The sequence below is a fragment of the Silene latifolia genome, chromosome 2 (assembly GCF_048544455.1).
Source record: "Silene latifolia isolate original U9 population chromosome 2, ASM4854445v1, whole genome shotgun sequence".
NCBI lineage: Eukaryota > Viridiplantae > Streptophyta > Magnoliopsida > Caryophyllales > Caryophyllaceae > Silene > Silene latifolia.
This window is the reverse complement of record NC_133527.1, coordinates 169841159-169855248: the sequence shown is the minus strand read 5'-3', so window position 1 is coordinate 169855248 and position 14090 is coordinate 169841159.

Genomic DNA, 14090 nt, shown 5'->3' with positions numbered 1-14090 from the left:
CATTAAACTATTTACAATAAACGTTGTTTCTGTTTTGTCTATTTGATTATCATACCTCGGGCGACCGAGATGGTGATGTCCTCATACCCCGAGTGGTCCCGGTAAGGCACTTAGAGTATGGGGGTGTTACAAATGGTATCTGAGAGACGATCCTGAAACCTGTAACCAATGAACTTAATGAACATAGGGAGTCAATTAAAATGAACCCGGGTAAAAGTTGTAGGAGCTAGTGCAAAGGCTTGGGAGACGTCCTAAAGTCGCGGGGTCGCCCTACAACTTTGAACCGGTCACATGGGAAAGTGTTCGTCGAGTCATATGTGTGCTTGGTTAACTTGTTAACAATGTGATGAAGTGTGTGATTGTTGGATGTTGAAGGAGAAGTTGAGAATGTGAAAGAAAAGTAATATATGTGTAGACTTGATGTTGGAATAACATGTTGGATGTTTACAATGTGGCTTTAATAGCATGATGAATTGATCTTGTTGATAGTAGAATAGATGCGTAGCATATTTATTATGATATCATGTGGTTTTATAAAGTTTAGCATGTTAGTATATGACGTAATATGCGGGTAGCTCTTACGTATTAGTGGTACTCGATCGAGTGAGACTGACTCGATCGGGTGGGTTTTTGGCGATTTTGAGTCCAGAATCGAGTTTTGGGGCACTCGATCGAGTAACTAGGGGTACTCGATCGAGTAGGGGGTCACTCGATTGAGTAGCCTAGATACTCGATCGAGTAGGTAAGAGATCAGAAGGTCTGTTTGGTTCTGGAGTTTGGGTACTCGATCGAGTACGTGGGGCACTCGATCGAGTAGCCCGTTACTCGATCGAGCGTGTTTGGGAACTCGATCGAGTGGGTTCTGGGCATCGTGTTTTCATGTTTTGAGGTTTAGTGCGTGTGTTTATGTTTACCCCTTTCTTATATATAGTTTCAAGATGCCGCCCAAGAGAACTGCTTTGTACGCGAGAGCTGAGCTTATGACCACAGATGACATCGTCAAGATGTTAGAGCACCCGGGATGCTCTTACCGAGACCCCAAGAGAGTGAATGAGGACAAGGATAAGAGTAAGGAGAAGGAGGTTGATCATTCTAAAATCAGCCTCTATATTGCGAGGTTTAACCCGAAGGAATACAAGGGGGTTGGGGAGCCTAATCTGCTTGATAGTTGGCTGAGAGAGATGGAGAACATCTTAGACTTGGTTCATTGTCCTGATGAGATGAGAGTGGAACAGGCTGCGTTCTATCTGAGGGAGGCAGCAGGCAAGTGGTGGGATTCAGTGAAGGTGAGTGCTAAGGAGATATACACCAACCAAGGCTTACCTGCTATACCTTGGGAGGAGTTTCGTAGGGCTGTGAGGAAGGAGTTCGTGCCGGAGCATGTAAGGAGTAAGTTGAGGGAAGAGTTTGACAAGTTTAAGATGATCACGAGATGTCCGTGGCCGAGTACTACGAGACGTTCAATGAGAAGTCCAGGTATCTTTGAGGATATGGGTTTGAGTGAGGAGAACCTGGCATTGAGGTTTGAAAGAGGGTTGACTACCACGATTATGGATAAGTTACCCGTGGGAATCCTTACCGACGTTAAGGAAGCTTATGAGAGGGCTGGAAGAGCTGAGAGGTTGGTGGAGATGGCTCAGGAGAGGTCAGGTGGTGAGAAGAGGAAGTCTGAGAGCGAGGGTGGTGGCCAATCGAATCATAAGAAAGGCAACCACAATCGCCCAAGGGATTCTCTCTTTGGTCCGGGTTTAGTCTTTGGGCTTCCTTTGGGCGTGGCCGTGGGAGTGTGAGTAATAGTTGGGGAGTGACCTGCTTTGGTTGTGGTGGTGTGGGCCACAAGAGACATGAGTGCACGAGCGCACCGGGATCTTTTCAGAGACCTGCACAGAGCTTCGCGAGCAACAGGCCGGCTGGAACATGGCCAAACCGGGGAAGTCAGAGCTACCAGAGTGGAGGCAACCGCAATGGCGGTAATTCTTATCAGAATACACCGACGAACAACAACAACAACAATCAAGGGTCGGGTGCTAAGCCGACCGCGTCAGCCAGTACTGTCTAGGGAGGTGGGCAGAAGACCAGTGGCAAGTTATTCATGATGGAGAAGAAAGCAGCTGAGGAAGATGCGCATGTTATCACCGGTACATTTCTTGTTAATGGTGTTCCTACGTTTATTTTGTTTGATTCGGGGGCTTCTCAGTTGTTTGTGTCTTCGAGTCATGTAAAACAGTTGGGTTTGACAGTATATGAATCAGTTAGTGAGCAAGTTTTCATACCTTCGGGTGAGTCTGTATCGTGTGGGAGGTTGTTTAGAGATGTATCTTTAATAGTTGGGCAAGTCGATTTCCCTGTAGACTTGCTAGAGTTTCCTTTTAATGGTTTTGAGATGATAGTTGGGATGGATTGGTTAGGAAAGTATAAAGCTAAGATAGACTGTCATCAAAAGAAAGGGTCCTTAAGAGGTCCAAAGGGTGTTAGTGTGTCTTACCGTGGGTTTCTAGTCAAACCCAAAGTTAAGTTGATTGCAGCTGTCACCTTGAAGTCTTATCTGAGGAAGGGATGTCCTTTGATCTTGTGCCATGTGAGAGATGACTGGATAGAGAGTCCGACAGTTGATGAGATACTAGTGGTGGGAGAGTTTGCAGATGTTTTTCCGGAGGAGATTCCGGGGTTGCCACCGAAGAGGGAGATAGATTTCACCGTAGAGTTGAAACCAGGGACGGGGCCAATCTCTAAGGCACCGTACCGTATGGGTCCTAAGGAGATGGAGGAGCTTAGGAAGCAGTTGGATGATCTGATAGAGAAGGGATACATTAGACCAAGTGTATCGCCTTGGGGAGCACCAGTTCTTTTCGTGAAGAAGAAAGATGGGAGTTTGAGGCTATGCATAGATTACAGGGAGCTCAACTGTGTGACGATAAAGAACAAGTATCCTTTGCCAAGGATAGATGACCTGTTTGATCAGCTGAGCGGTGCAACAGTCTTTTCTAAGATCGATTTGAGGTCGGGGTACCATCAGGTTAAGATTAAGGAGGTGGACATACCAAAGACAGCTTTCACGTCGAGGTATGGCCATTATGAGTATGTGGATATGCCGTTTGGTTTGTCTAATGCGCCGGCAGTGTTTATGGATCTGATGAATAGAATCTTCAGACAGTTCTTGGACCAGTTTGTGGTGGTGTTTATCGATGACATCTTAGTCTACTCTAAGACTAAGGAGGAGCATGAGGAGCATCTGAGGATCGTGTTGCGGACTTTGAGGATCATGAGTTGTATGCTAAGCTTTGTCCAAGTGTGAGTTCGGTTAGAGAAAGTTGCTTTTCCTCGGGCATGTAATCTCTAAAGATGGGGTAGCTGTGGATCCGGCGAAGATTGAGGCAGTGACAAAGTGGGAAGCACCGAAGAATGTTGTTGAGGTTAGAAGTTTCTTGGGTTTAGCTGGATACTACAGACGGTTCGTGAAAGATTTCTCCAAGATAGCTAGACCGATGACAGCGTTGATGAGGAAAGAGAACAGGTTTCGTTGGGATGAGAGTTGTGAGACGGCGTTCCAAACATTAAAGGAGCGTTTGACCACAACTCCTGTCCTCGCATTGCAAGGGGGAGCGAGAATTTCGAGGTTTATCTGAGATGCCTCGAAGAATGGATTGGGATGTGTGTTGATGCAGAATGGTAAAGTGATTGCCTATGCTTCTAGGCAATTGAAGCCTTATGAGGAGAACTACCCTACCCATGATCTGGAGTTGGGTGCAGTGGTGTTTGCTCTCAAGATTTAGAGACATTACCTTTATGGAGCAATCTTTAAGGTATTTTCTGATCACAAGAGTCTTAAGTACATCTTCACGCAGAAGGAGTTGAACATGAGACAGAGGAGGTGGATGGAGTTGATTGGCGACTACGGCATGGAAATCATCTACCCTGAAGGGAAGGCCAACGTTGTAGCTGATGCTTTGAGTAGGAAGAGTGTACATTCCTTGTGTACAGCTCTATCTTTGATGAGGCTGAGGGATGAGGTAGCGAGCTTTGGGATACATATGATGTAGAAAGGAGATGCCATGGGCGATATGACAGTACATCTGGAGTTTTATGATGATATTCGGGATAAGCAGGCTTTGGATCCTAAGATAGTGGAGTGGAGAGTCGGAGTAGAGAAAGGGACAAAGCGTCCGGTTTTCTATTCATACGGATGGTAGTTTGAGGTTTGATGGTAGGTGGTGTGTTCCTAATGATGAGGAGTTGAAAAAGACGATCATGACGAGAAGCGCATTGCACACCATATTCGGTTCATCCAGGTGGAGACAAGCTATACAAGGATTTGAAGAAAACGTTTTGGTGGCACTGGATGAAGAAAGAGACAATGAGTTTGTGTCCGTTGTTTGACATGCCAAAGAGTTAAAGGGGAACAGAGAAGACCACAAGGTAAGATTCAGTCTTTAGAGGTGCCTGAGTGGAAGTGGGAATCCATTTCCATGGATTTCATTATGGGTTTGCCAAAGAGTCAACAAGGTAACAATATGATTTGGGTGATAGTGGATCGTCGACCAAGTCGACTCACTTTGTTCAATGAAAGATACATGGACTAAGGCACAATTGGCTATGGCCTATCGAAAGAACGTGCTTAAGTTACATGGAGTCCCTAAGGACATAGTGTCCGACAGAGATGCGAGGTTTATATCGAGGTTTTGGAAGGAGTTGCAGGAATCGTTGGGGACAACTTTGAAGATGAGTACAAGATTTCATCCTGCGACGATGGGCGATCGAGAGAACAATCAAGACTCTTGAGGATATGTTGCGAGCTTGTGTGATGGATTTTGGTGGTAGCCGGGAGCGGAGGTTGGACTGATAGAATTTTCTTACAACAATAGCTATCACACCAATATAGGTATGGCACCGTTTGAGGCTTTGTATGGGAGGAGGTGTAGGAGTCCAATATGTTGGGACGATAGTCTTTGAGGCAATGGTTTTAGGACCGAGATGGTGCATGAGATGGTGGAACAGTTAAGATGATCGGGAACGGATGAGAGCACCCCGGATCGACAAAAGAGTTATGCAGATCTACATCGTCGAGACATAGAGTTTCAAGTTGGGGACAAGGTTCTTTTGAAAGTGTCTCCGATGCGTGGAGTTATGAGATTTGGGAAGAAAGGCAAGTTAAGTCAGAAGTTTATAGGACCTTATGAGATCTTAGAGCGAGTTGGGGAAGTTGCTTATCGTTTGGCTTTACCAGCTGCGTTGGAGAGAGTGCATAATGTGTTTCATGTATCGCAGCTGCGGAAGTATGTAAGTGACCCGTCACATGTGTTGGAGGCAGAGAGCTTAGAGCTGGATGAGTCTTTATCATATATGGAGGTGCCTAAACAGATTCTAGACCGAAAGGTTAGAAAGACCAGGATTGGTGAGACAGTTTTGCTTAAGATCCTTTGGTCTAACCACGAGACCGAGGAAGCTACATGGGAAGTAGAGGATATCATGAAAGAGCGTTACCCTTTCCTTTTTGATCAGGTATGTATGGTTACGGGGACGTAACCTTGTTTCTTTTAGGGGGGTAGGAGATGATCGCGAGCAGTTTTTAAGAGTTTTGTACACCTTTCCTGTGTTGTGTCGGGATGTTTGTCGGGATGAGTTGGGTTAGTGTCATGTTTTATGTTATGTTAAAATTTTGTTTGGCTTGTGAGTCGGGAATGTTGTGGGAGTACCTTTGTTTGGTAGTGGTTTGAACTTCGGGGACGAAGTTCCTTTTAAGGAGGGAAGACTGTAATACTCCGTATTTATAAGTCTTGGGGTACTCTATCGAGTAGCCCTTACTCTGTCGAGTAAGGGTAAGTTGCGAAATAAAATAGTTTCTGACATTGGATACTCGATCGAGTGTCTGGTTTACGGGGAGTTTTTCTCGGGTTTTGTTAATTATGCGATTAAGGTATTTAAACATAATCGTCATTGTTTTAAATCACTTTTACAAAACCTAAAACCCTGTTTAAGAAAGAAAGCGACCACTTCATCTTCCTAATCGCATTCTTAGCAATTCCGGAGTTCGACGGTCGATTCGTGTCATAGTTCGTATCGTTGAGTTCCTTGCGTCGAGGGTAAGCTTTTAACGTAATTTTTATGATGTTTTGCTAAGTTTGGTTAAACCCTAATTTAGGGTTTGGGGGTTTTTATGAGTAGTATGTGATGTGTAGTCTTTATGTGTGATGTGTTAGGGGGAGGATTCGTAGAAGAGGCGTTTTGATACAGCTGTAGATACCGTTTGCTTGTTGTGCTTTCCAGGTAGGATTTCCTACTCAGTATTAGTCCCATAATGGGATATTGGTGATGTGCTGTAGTTAGTTGTTTGATATGATGATTGTACTGTGTTTGTGGGTGTGATTGCTGTTGATGGTTCTCGAGATGCGTTCTCGGCTGAGTGGGGTCACTTGCGGGAGTGACTTCACGCCCTAGTTTCGCCCTTCGTGGAACCCGCCACGGAAGGGGATGTGCACATTAATGGGACAGGGTTATCGCTCGTATGATGAGCGGGGCTTAGGTGGGAACAGCTGCGGTCCCCCATCGGGGGCGGTCCCAGGTGGACGATCGATATTGAGATGTTGGGAGTTGGTGGTGTGTGTGTGTGTGACGATTCAAATTTATCTGTTTATCTTACTACATTATCTATATTGATTGTGTGATTAGTAATCGACCCGGTGTTGTTTTGTAAACCTGCGGTGATCCATTCGGGGATGGTGAGCAGATATTGAGCAGGTATTGAGATGAGTACTGGGATAGCTGGGATGCCACGAGATGACGATAGGAGTCTTCTGCTGTAGCCTTAGTTTATTTACTTTTCAGTTAGAACAGTCATTTAAGAATATTGTATCGTACTTTGGTTTGGTTTTGAGGATTGTATTTATTCATTAAACTATTTACAATAAACGTTGTTTCTGTTTTGTCTATTTGATTATCATACCTCGGGCGACCGAGATGGTGATGTCCTCATACCTGAGTGGTCCTGGTAAGGCACTTGGAGTATGGGGGTGTTACACCGTGGGTTCCTGACTCCCCTCACCAACCTCAGGCTCAGTAGCCCTCCCCCTCTTACTTTGACGGGTACCAACTGCAAGTCTCGGCATCTGTTTCAAAACACATTTTAGGCTCACAAACAACACTTACTTGAAGGTACATAAACTTTAATGCATAGTGTTTTGTGTAGATTTTACGCAGGGCGAAATCAGGCCAGGGTGATACTGTGTAGGATTAACTAGCTCTAATTAGACTATTGGTTAGGTCGTCAGAGTACGATATTGAGCTATAAATAAAATAACAACAATAACAAGACCAACAATTTTATACGTGGAAAACCCTTGAATGGGAAAAAACCACGGGCACCAAGCCAGGAGAGGATTTCACTATATGATTTGGGAGAATATTAATATGATAATAACAATGCTTGTATTTCTCTAAGTAATGTGTGTTTTTCTTCTTGTGTACGAATGATGTGTCCCTCTAAGATCTTCAAAGTGTTCTTTATATAGTTTTCCCATCTTGAACGGCTGCATGATCAAGCATTGAAGGCTGAATATTTTCCATAATTGCTGGTAATAATTGCTGAATATCTCCCTCTTAATTACCATATTTACTGCATAATCTTTTATACTTAATGCTGCGTATTTATTTCCATTAATATACGCGGATATGATCAAATATCGTCCTGACATTTTGACCGTTGTTCTCTCCATGGCCTGGCGCCTATCTTCATGTGCCCTGATAGCCTGACACCCTGACAGCATGGTAGTCAGGTTCAGGTGAAGTACTTATCAGGGCGGTCTATGAATTTCCAGGCCTAACAATTGCCCCTTATCTCCTTATTTGTAGTGCCAGGACGAAAAAATGAGGAGATAACTTTAATTTTGGCAAGATTACCCAACGGTTAAGTTTTCCCTGATTAGTTTTCTGTAACGGTTCTTTTACTGCAGTTGCTGACGCGTGGATATTTACTGCAACTTCTTTGATGATTTTGCGGCTGGAACCCTAATCTTCTTTGCTATAAATACTTGGGTGCTTCATTAATTTGAACTCATCAACACAATTTCTTCATCTTCTTTCTCTAACTTTCTTTTTCTTCAGTTTTCTTAATTCCTAACTTCCCAAATATTTAATCAATCTTCCATAATTCTTCAAATAATGGCCGCAAAGAAAAAATCTACCAGGGCAGCGGTTCCTGCAACTCTTCCTCCTCAGAATCCTGAGGAAGTTTCTTCTGAAACTTTGCATGCTTCTTCTGCTGCTCTATCTCCCACGGTGAATAAGCCAAGTGATCCCCCATTGGGGATGATTTTAATATCTCATGGTGCTTTTCAATTCAAGCCTACCAAGGCTTTAAATGAGGATCAGTCTCCTGCAAACCGTTTGAAGCCTGAGTTCGAGAAAATTTTGAAGGATAAGGGGATTATCCCTGCTGATGCTGAAGTCTGGATCCCTGAGAATTCTCCTATCAAGGCTGACTGGGCTTGCCCTGGTTGGTTTTGCATCCATGACTGGGCCTTCAGGGCAGGTTGTAAGCTTCCTTTTTCGCCTCTTATGGTTGAAGTTATTAAGGAGATCGGTGTTCCATCTTATCAATTGATGGCAATGGTATGGAAGGTTGTATGTTCTATTGAGAACCTCTGTAAAAAACACAATGTTTATTTTTCTCTTGATGATTTGAAGACCTGTTATGCTGTTAAAAAAAAACAGTCCTGGCCGTATAAGTTTTAAGGTCAGGGCGTCTACTACTCCTCTTCGAGTAATTTGGACAAATGACCCATGATAAGGGTCAAGGCTGCAAGCTATATGTTTGTCGGGACCAATTAGTGGTCCCGACCGGCGTATTTGAATCATGAGGCCTGTGTGGCTGGTGAGTCTTTTGGTTTCTTTCTTTGACCTGTATGTTTTTCCTGTTAGTGAAAAAATGAAACGAAAATAATAAGTCATACCTCTTATATGTGCGATTGACGATCAGGTTCTGAAACCGAGTATCCTACTCCCAATGTTTTACGCTTTCCTTGCTATTCCTCCTTTGGAGAGGTCCTGCCTCTTTGTTGCGAGGTTGGTCACCTTCCTCGCCGTTTGAAGGCCGACGGTGCTCCCGGGCGGCTAAAGCGTCGGGGGGCTTTGGTGCCGCACTTCAGCGATAAGTTTATTTTAATCTTTTCCTTTCTTTTTACCTGGGCTTCCGATAATGTTTGGTTTGTATTGCGATCTGATGTTTCGTGTTGCGGTACCAGGTCATCTGTTCGCCTTGCCAGGTTTGGCATGGCTGGCTTTTCAGCCAGGCTGGCGAAAATCAAGGAGGAAGGTCCCCAGGGAAGCGGGGATACTAAGCCTGTTATAGACTTGACTGAGCGATCCCGATCTTTGCCAAGGTCACTCTTGCACTGCCGCCCCTGCTTTGAAACAAGTTCGGCGACCCGAAAAAGGAGAATTGAAGATGTTGATGTTTACGCCCGATCGGGGAGGTAAGAGTCGAGGTTGGATAATGTGGAGGTCTGCTAGGGTGAAAATCGGGGACTATGCGGTTTCTAAATCGGATGTCATGCTCACCCTTGACCTGTTGAGACTGCTACTCGGCGATTGCTTGATGGATCATTCGATCGACCTCTTGGGTCGTGCCCCGGGGCCGTAAGGGAGGTAGGTTGGAACAATTTCTATGTGTAATTTGTTTTTGTAGTTTTTTATTTTTATGGTAAGTTATTCATTCTTTCTTTTGTTTTTGATCGGTCTTTGCTGACTGTCTCTCCATAATGCCTATCGTGCTACTTCTTTGGTAGCCGGGATTGATCTGATGAGATCAGATTATGATAGGTTGAAGTTTGAGTTGGAATTTGCAAGGGCTGACTTGGCTGCTAAAACTGCTGACTTGACAAGGGTGCAGGCTGAGAGGCATGTTGCTAAGACTGAGGCAGCTTCAAGCACGCGGCTGTTGCAGGAGGCCCTGGATAGGAATGAAGAGCTTACCCTGGAGAGGGATGACTTGGAGTTCAAGTTGGATGATGCTTCCCTCTATTTCTACATCAAGGAAGGGCGGCTGCCATGTCGAGCTGTCGAGGCCAGGGAAAAATGGGACCCTGCACCGAGATGGCTTTTGCTGCTTCGAAGTATCCTGACCTGCATAATTTGGAGAATGAACAGGAGGTCGACTCTCCAGGGGAGCAGAACGTTGAGGCTGAGCCGGCTAAGAGTGGGGAGCAGGTTGTTGATGCTGCTGCTTCTGAGGAGAAGCAGTAATATTTTTTAATTCTCAGTTGGTATTTTGGCCCATCCAGGGGGGATGTCCCTGGACAAACATTATTTTTATTTTCCTGTTTTGGGTCAGGGGGGCTCTCCCTGGCCTTTATGAATATTTTGGCGCCTTTGCCTCAAGGGGTGAAGGTTTATTAATATAGGCATGATGGCCTTTTTTCGGCTGATTTCACTTTTGTCTTTGCTTGATTTGTAAGTTTCATCCTGTTGGACCTGTCAAATATTTCGTTTGCATGATCTGCACATTATTCTGGTTAAATAACCTGCACATTATTTTCGTTTCAATTTTTGTCATGAGTATTTCAACCAAGTATAGTGTTTTGCTATAATGGTTGAAGGGGTGGGAAATCCGGCCTGTCAGGAGGGCTTATGTCCCTTGCCTAGCTGGAGGGCTTGGTATTCGGCCTGTCAAGAGGGCATTTTAGACTGATGGTCGGGATAAAACACCCTTGCACCGTCTTGCTGCGTCCAGCCGGTTGTAATCCGTGGCAGTAAACTTAGTTAGGTCAGGCAATTATATCATGCCTGATTGGTCCTGACTTTTTTACTGTATCTGGTGGTGGTTACCAACTCGTCAGGCACAGTTAAGTGCAGAATTTTTGTTTCAGGAATGTATAATAGAGTAGCCCTCAATCCTGAATATTCATGCATATAATCTTTTATTATGTATAATTGTTCAGGATTTAAAAAGTAAATAGATGGGTTAGTTGAACAGGTATAAAATACAGACAAGTCATGTAAAGCATGTAGTTCATCACATAGCACATCAGGTTGAGTAGTGATTGAATTTGTACCTGACTGTGGCCTGATCTGATCTTTACATATGGAATAATTTTAAATGAGTTACATTCCAGGATCGTGGGATCATTTCCCCTTCTAGTGTTTGGAGCATGTATGCTCCTTGTCCAACAATTGAATCAATTAAGTAAGGGCCTTCCCGTGTGGGTGCTAGTTTGCCTGCTGATTTTTCTTTTGTATTTGGAAATACTTTGCGTAGGACAAGGTCTCCTTCTTTGAAGACCCTGACCCTGACCCTGACGTTTTTATTGTAACTCCTGGCAACTGCTTGTTGATATGATGCCATCCTAATTTTGGCAGCGTCTCTTAGTTCTTCTGTCAGGACTAAGTTATCTTGCATCGACGTCTTTGTTTGTTTCAACGTTGTTTAGGTCCGCATCTGGATGTTGGTACCGTACTTCAGCAGAATGACAGCTTCACGACCATACACCAGGGAGTAAGGTGTCCGGCCTGTTGCGATCTTTGGAGTTGTCTGTCGCCCATAGTACTAATGGGAGTTCTTGACCCATCCGCTCGTCTTCTTTTCGACTTCTTTTTTAGGCAACTTATGACTACCTTGTTGCTTGACTCTGCCTGGCCATTAGCTTTTGGGTATCCAGGGGTCGATGTTACTAGGTTGATATTCCATTCTTGGCGAGAATGCCTGGTCTTTTTCCCACGAACGAGTTCCGTTGTCACATACTATTTCGATGGGACTCCATATCTCGCAAATAATGTTTGTCTGATGAAGGATATTACTTCTTTTTCGGTTACTTGCTGTAAGAGTCGCCTCAATCCATTTGGAGAAGTAATCAGTCATGGCTAACATGAAGACTTTTTGTCCTGGAGCTACAGGCAATTTTCCCACGATGTCCATGCCCCACTTTATAAATGGCCGGGCGCGAAATTGAATGAAGGAGTTCGGATGGGCGATGTATGATTGGTGCATGAATTTGGCAGGCTTCGCATTTTAAAGAGTATTCCAGGCAGTCAGCCCTCAATGTAGGCCAGTAGTAGCCTATCCTGAGAACTTTGCTTGCCAGGCTCTTTCCTCCTTTATGGTTGCCACAGTGTCCATCATGTATCTCTTGAAGTACTAGTTTGGCTTCGTCAGGCTCAAGCATCTCAGGTAGGGTCCAGCCCGCGATCTCTTGAACAAGGTGTTATTGATGATAACATAAGATAAAGCTCTAATTCTAAAGGCCCTTACCTCATGTCTTCCCTGAGGTAGTATTCCTCGGAGAAACCAATCATAATAAGGTTTAGTCCAAGAGTTATTGTCCTGATTGACAGGATTGACCTGTTCAGGTTTGCTGATGGTCGGCTCTAATAAGTGCACAATTGGTATTTTATCAAAAACAGTGGGGGTAAAGTTTGAACCTAGGCTGGCCAGAGCATCAGCCTGGGTATTCAGGTCTCTTGATATTTGATCTATATCAAATGAAGCAAATTTAGCGGTAAGATTCTTTGCATATTCTAAATACGAAATCATTTTTGCATCCTTAGCCGTATAAATTCCCTTTATTTGATTGGCAATTAAGAGTGAATCAGTTTTTACCTTTAGGTTTTGAATACCGAGGTCTAGACATACCTTTAAGCCTGCTATTAGGGCTTCATATTCTGCTTCATTGTTGGTAGCTTTGAACTCACAGCTTACAGCCTGAGCTATCACATCTCCTTGTGGTGATTTAAGTACTAATCCTAACCCTGTCCCCCTGGCATTGGATGCCCCATCTATGAACAAGGTCCATTCCAGGTCTGGGGTTTTATTCTCTAGTTGATTGACCTCTTTTATCAGGTCTAGTTCCAGGTTAGGGCTAAAATCAGCCACAAAGTCTGCTAGGGCCTGCGATTTGATCTCTGCCCTGGGTTCAAAGGAGATGTCATATGTGCTAATCTGTACTGACCATTTGGCCATCCTGCCTGAAAGTTCAGGCTTACGCAGGACATATTTTATTGGTAAGTTGGTCCTGACTATAATTGGGTGACTTTCAAAATAAGGTCTCAGCTTGGTACATGACATTATTAAAGCTAAAACATATTTTTCAAGTAGTAGGCTTTTACTTACATAGTAGACTGGATGTTGCTGCCCGTCCTGTTCTTTCACCAGGACCGCACTGATTGCTGTGTCGGTGACATATAGGTATACTGACAAAGGTTCTCCCTTTTCTGGTTTAGCCAGTAAGGGTGGAGATGATAAATAGGATTTTAGATCCTGGAAAGCTGCCTCATGCTCATCCGTCCACTGGAATTGTTTATTTTTCCTGAGGAGGTTATAGAATGTTTTGCATCTTTCAGAAGATCTTGATATAAAGCGGTTTAGGGCAGCTACCCGGCCTGTCAATTTTTGGATATCTTTGACAGACTTGGGTGACTGTAGTTCCAGGATAGCATTTATCTGTTCAGGGCTTGCTTCTATGCCTCTTTTTGTGACCATATATCCAAGAAATTTGCCTGCCGAGACTCCAAAGTGGCATTTTGCAGGGTTTAGCTTCATATTATACTTTTCTAATATCTCAAATGCTATTTCTAGATGCTTCACATGGTCTTCTGCATTCTTGGATTTCACCACCATGTCATCTATGTATACTTCCATAATGTCACCTATCTGGTCTTTAAACATCATGTTGACCAGGCGCTGGTACGTTGCCCCTGCATTCTTCAGGCCGAAAGGCATGGCAGTGTAACAGTATATGCCCCGATCTGTAATGAATGCGAGTACTCTCCTGGTCGATAGGGTGCATCTTTATTTGATTGAATCCACTTGGAAGCATCCATGAATGTCGGCATTTCGTGGCTCTTGTTGCATCTACCATGGCATCAATATGAGGCGGGGGAATGGATCTTTAGGACGAGGCTTTGTTCAGGTCAGTGTAGTCTTCACAGACTCTCCACTTTCCATTCTTTTTCTGCACAACAACTACGTTAGCCAGCCACTCAGGGTACATTACTTCCCTGATCATCCCCATATCCAAGAGTTTTTCTACTTCCTCATTTATTATGGTGTTTCTTTCAGCTGCAAATTTGCGTCTCTTCTGCTGTACAGGCTTAAAAGATGGGTC